Consider the following 6,000-nt stretch of genomic DNA (forward strand, 5'->3'; position numbering starts at 1 on the left):
TATCAACTGAGCGAATACTTATTTGTAAGGGCTCAACTAAATTCAAGCACATACGAAACATACCTCAATGTTGGGATGTTTCGAGAGTATTAACTGGAATTTTACAGCAAGTTCATTCATTCCCAAATCACGTACCTTCGGAATTTAACCGGATATAGCTCCTCGTTCAAATGCCTTCGGGACATAGCCCGGTTATAGTAATTCGCACAAATGCCTTCGGGACTTAACCCGGATTTAGTAACTCGCACAAATGCCTTCGGGCTTAGCCCGGAATTAGTATCTCGCACAAATGCCTTCGGGCTTAGCCCGGAATTAGTATCTCGCACAAATGCCTTCGGGCTTAGCCCGGAATTAGTATCTCGCACAAATGCCTTCGGATCTTAGTCCGGATATTGTCACTTAGCACAAGCCTTCGGGACTTAGCCCGGACATCATTCAAATAACCATGCACATTTAACAATAAATCATGGCCCATTCGTATTTCATTTTCGTTAGCAAAACTCAAACACAAGACATTTATCATTCTTGCAAATTCGGCTCAATAGCCACACAGAGAGCATGATTTTAATTTGCTTAAAACATGATCTAATCGCATCATAATTTAAGCTTTCTTACTCAAGAACTTACCTCGGGTGTTGTCGAACGATTCCGATAGCTATTCGACCACTTTTTCCTTCCCTTTATCAGATTTAGTTCCCCTTTGCTCTTGAGCTTAATTAAACAAATAAATTGATTTAATCATTTGAGCATCGAAAAGAGGAACACAAGGCACTTAGCCCATATTTATACATTAGACATTAAAGTCACATATGTACGGAATCATGAATCAAACTCAACATTTTAGCTAATTTTTCCCCCTTGGCCGAATATGCATGTCTATTTTGGGGCCGATTTCAACACTTAATACATTCTACAAGTATTGTCACTTGTATTGACTAAACACCCTTTTGTTTCAAGTTCAAAACTTGGCTAATACACACATATACACACTAGTAAAGCATCCTCTCCCTTTCCATCAATTTAACACATGCATTGCTCATTAACATGCAAAAGTTATATTCGGCCTTAGCACACAACTTGCTAGCCGATTCTTCTCCATTTAGCAACCAATGCACATATGTGCTCACTCAAAAATGCTAAAAAGGAGGTTCAAGAATCATCAAGCCACCATCACATGCATCATTAACAAGCTTCATATTTAGCATGCAATGGCATTAACACAAACTCCACCTAGGCCGAATCTTAACTCATCCTCATGCCTCATCACCACAACATCAAACATCAACCAAGAATGATGCATCCATGGCCGAGTGTCATTTCCATCACATAGCAAGATTTAGACCATGGGCTAGGTAGAACTCAAGCTAACAACTAAAACATGCATGCATCTCATGGAACATCATCAAACATACCTTAGCCTAGCTACATGCATGGCCGAACCTCTTCAACCTTTCTTCTCCCTTCCTCCTTAAAATTTTTGGCCAAGGATGAACCAAAGGATGAGCATTTTTTTCTTTGTTTTTTTCTTTCTAGTTTCGGCTAAATGAAGATGAGAAAGGATGAACAAAAATTTTCTCCTTTCTTTTCTTTAGCTCACGGCAATGGGGGGGGAAACAACTACACACATTTTTTTTTTGTATTCATCATACTCCTTTTCATTATTTTATGCCCATGCCCCTTATTTTATTTTTTTCCTACATACCTCACTAGGCCAACATGTTCCCAACATGTTTCCACCCATAGCATGGCCAACCACTAGCTCAAATTTTGGGTAATTTGACATGCAAACCCATCATTTTCACAACATGCATTAATAGACCATTTTAAATTAGCCTATCATATTTTCACCATGTCTCATATCAATCCCTATTTAATAATTTCTCATGCAATTGGCAAAATTGGAGAATGAAACTTCCACATACTCATGTACACACATAATAAGCATAGAATATGGAAATCAATTATTTTTATGACTCGGTTTTGTGGTCCCGAAACCACTTCCGACTAGGGTCAATTTTGGGCTGTCACACCAAAAATTCTAGAAAAAAATTAGTAAGAATTTTTATGAGTCTATATTCAGGGAAATTTTACGGATTTGAATTTCAAGTTTCGTAACTCGAGTTATGATTTATTTAGTGATCATGATGCAGGAGGGACAACTTGATCAAACCGGAGTAAATAGTAAAAAAATTTAAAATATGATATAATTGAGTTATGTTGTAAACATATTAGATTCCTTATCTGTTATTTATATACTTACTTACTAAGCTATAAGCTTACTTTCTTTTCTCTCCTTTGTCTTATAGTGTCATCCAGCTAGCACAGGAGTTAGAGATCGTTGAAGATCCGCCCGCACTATCAATACTCTTAGTATCTGAACTCAACATTTTGAAATATGGCATGTATAGCAGACTTAGTTATTTTGTTACGTGTCATAATTGTCTAGGTTTAAAATACTACTTATAGTATCAAACTAATCATTTTGTACGAAGCCTTTGAAATTGGTTTGTATTATTAATGGCATATGTTATAATGATTCATGATCAAATTGCACGCCATATTTTTGTTGGGTTTTATTTAATAGTATATACTATAATTTGTTAATACCTCGTACTCTGTTTCGGCGACGGATACGGGTAAGGTGTGTTACATTTAGTGGTATCAGAGGTATGGTTTAGTCGGTTCTCGGACTAATAAAGTGTGTGTAAAAGTCTAGCTATACATGCCATAAAAATATTGTGATAGTGTGGTGACTCCTGATTATTCTAAACTGTGTTTTGTTTTAATATAGTAATGGATCCTGAAGGAACTGCGGCTGATGATGCTGCTAGTAATGAGCCGGCTCCCGCACAAGGGACCGCGCCTGTGGAAAGTAGACCTGAGACATTGAGACAGGGAGATGAGGCTCGGGATGCCTTTCTCCAAATGATGAACAATTGATATACTGAATTTATTTGAGCAAATCCAAATGCTCAACCTCCTCCACCCCCTCCCATACCTCAGACGATTCCTGTAGCTGCTCAAGGCATAGATTTGGTAAGAACGAACAAGCCTCCGGTTGACAAGATCGTAAACAAGGGGCTGAAGATTTTAGAGAAAAGATCGATGATGATCCTGAGAAAGCGGAGTTTTGGCTTGAAAATTCTACCGGTGTATTTGATGAACTCTCATGTACACCCGAGGAGTGCTTAAAGTGTGTTGTATCACTTTTGAGAGATTCGGCCTACCGCTGGTGGAAGACTTTGGTAGCAGTGGTGCCAAAAGAAAGAGTTACTTGGGATTTCTTCCAGGAAGAATTCAGAAAGAAACACATAAGTCAGCGATTTATTGATCAAAAACGGAAGGAGTTCCTTGAATTGAAGCAGGGCAAGATGTCTGTGGCAGAGTATGAACGTGAATTTGTAAGACTCAGCAAGTATGCCCAGGAATGTGTGTCCACCGAGGCCATTATGTGTAGAAGGTTTGAGGATGGGCTAAATGAGGACATTAAAGTGCTTGTAGGAATTTTGGAGTTGAATGAATTTGTAGTACTGGTTGACCGAGCTCTTAAAGCCGAAGAATTGAACAAAGAAAGAAGAAAAGCTGCTATTGAGGCTCGAAATGCCAGAAAAAGGCTGATAAGCAAGTCATTTCAATCTCAATCAAAGAGGTCCAAAGAGACAAAGCCTCGAATGACAGTTTCAACTGGGGATTCACACAGAGATCGTGGTAGAGCATATTTGGGGTCTAAAGCTCAAGCTACTTCGGTGGCAAGTGTGGGTAATGTGCGACCTAGAAAGCCCGAGTGTCAGCAATGTGGCAGGCAACATTATGGTGAGTGTTGGGGAAATGAGTGAGCTTGTTTCAGGTGCGATTCTCGTGAGCATTTTATTAGAGACTGTCCGGAGAAAGTTAAAGAAGAAAAATTTCAGAGTGCTAGACAGAATACCATCGCTGGTAGAGGTAGACCACCGAGAAATACTGGAGGTGGACTAGCAGTAAAACTACGATGAAAGATTCAGTGGCGAGATCAGAAGCTAGAGCACCTGCTAGAGCTTATGCTATACGTGCCCGAGAAGATGCATCATCTCCCGATGTCATTACTGGTACATTTTCTCTCTATGATACTATTGTTATTGCATTGATTGATCCCGGCTCCACTCATTCCTATATTTGCATGAATTTAGTATCTAATAAAAAGTTGCCTGTTGAGTTTACTGAGTTTACGATTAAAGTGTCGAACCCCTTAGGCCAATATGTGCTAGTTGACAAGGTTTGCAAGAATTGCCCATTAATGATTCAAGGTCACTGTTTTCCGGCTAATCTGATGCTGTTACCATTTGATGAGTTTGACGTTATCTTGGGAATGGACTGGTTGACATTATATGATGCCAAGGTAGATTGTAAACAAAAAACACTAGAGTTGAAATGTGAAAATGGAGAAATTCTGTGGGTTGAAACAGATGAATCAAATAAATTGCCTATGGTGATTTCGCACATGTCTGCACAGAAATACATGAGGAAAGGGTGTGAAGCTTATCTGGCTTATGTAATGGATACTGAGTTGCCTCAACTGAAGTTTGAATCAGTACCGATAGTCTGTGAGTTTTCAGATGTATTTCCAGAGGAATTGCCTGGGTTGCCTCCGAACAGAGAGATAGAGTTTGCATTGATTTGTTGCCGGGTACTGCACCGATCTCGATTACTCCATATAGAATGGCTTTGACTGAATTAAAAGAATTGAAGGCTCAGTTGCAAGAGTTAACAGATAAGGGATTTGTGAGACCGAGTTTCTCTCCCTGGGGTGCTTCTGTATTGTTCGTAAAGAAGAAGAATGGTTCAATGAGACTTTGCATTGATTACCGTCATCTTAGTAAGGTGACTATAAAGAACAAGTACCCATTGTCGAGGATTGATGATTTATTCGATCAGTTAAAGGGGGCCACAGTGTTTTCAAAGATCGATTTGAGGTCTAGTTACTACCAGTTGAGAGTTAAGGAGTCGAATGTGCCGAAAACCGCCTTTAGAACAAGGTATGGACATTATGAGTTTCTTGTGATGCCTTTCGGCTTAACAAATGCTCCAGCTATATTTATGGACTTAATGAACAGGATCTTTCGACCATATTTGGATAAGTTTATAGTAGTGCTTATAGATGACATTCTAATTTATTCTCGGGATGAGTCTAAACATGCCGAACACTTGAGAACCATATTGCAGATCTTGAGAGAAAAGAAATTGTTTGCTAAGTTTAGTAAAAGTGAGTTCTGCCTTCGTGAAGTCGGATTTTTGGGACATGTAGTCTCAGGTGATGGTATTCAGGTGGATCTAAATAAGATTTCTGCAATCGTTGATTGGAAACTGCCAAAGAATGTATCCGAGGTTAGAAGCTTTTTAGGCTTGGCCAGGTATTATAGACGTTTTGTTGAGGGATTTTCGATGATTGCCTCTCCTATGACTAAGTTGTTGCAAAAGAATGTTAAGTTTGAATGGACTGATAAATGTCAGCAGAGTTTTGAAAAGTTGAAAGCACGATTGATTGAAGCACCAATTTTAGTACAGCCCGAGCCAGGAAAGGAGTTCGTAATTTATAGTGATGCATCATTGATAGGCCTTGGATGTGTGTTGATGCAAGAGGGTAAAGTTGTAGCTTATGCTTCGAGACAGCTAAAACTGCATGAGAAGAACTATCCGACACATGATTTGGAATTGGCCGCTATTGTCTTTGCCTTGAAGATTTGGCGACATTATTTGTATGGTGAAAAATGCCGAATTTTTATTGATCACAAAAGTTTGAAGTATTTGATGAATCAAAAGGATTTGATTCTGCGACAGTGGAGATAGCTTGAATTATTAAAGGATTATGAGCTAGTGATTGATTATCATCCAGGAAAAGCAAATGTAGTCGCTGACACCTTAAGCAGGAAATTTCTTTTTACTTTGAGAGCCATGAATATGGGGTTAGCATTGTCTGATGATGGGTCAATCTTAGCAGAGATGAGGGCTAAACCGTTATTTCTC

Source organism: Gossypium hirsutum, chromosome A11, assembly GCF_007990345.1.
Source record: "Gossypium hirsutum isolate 1008001.06 chromosome A11, Gossypium_hirsutum_v2.1, whole genome shotgun sequence".
Classification (NCBI taxonomy): domain Eukaryota; kingdom Viridiplantae; phylum Streptophyta; class Magnoliopsida; order Malvales; family Malvaceae; genus Gossypium; species Gossypium hirsutum.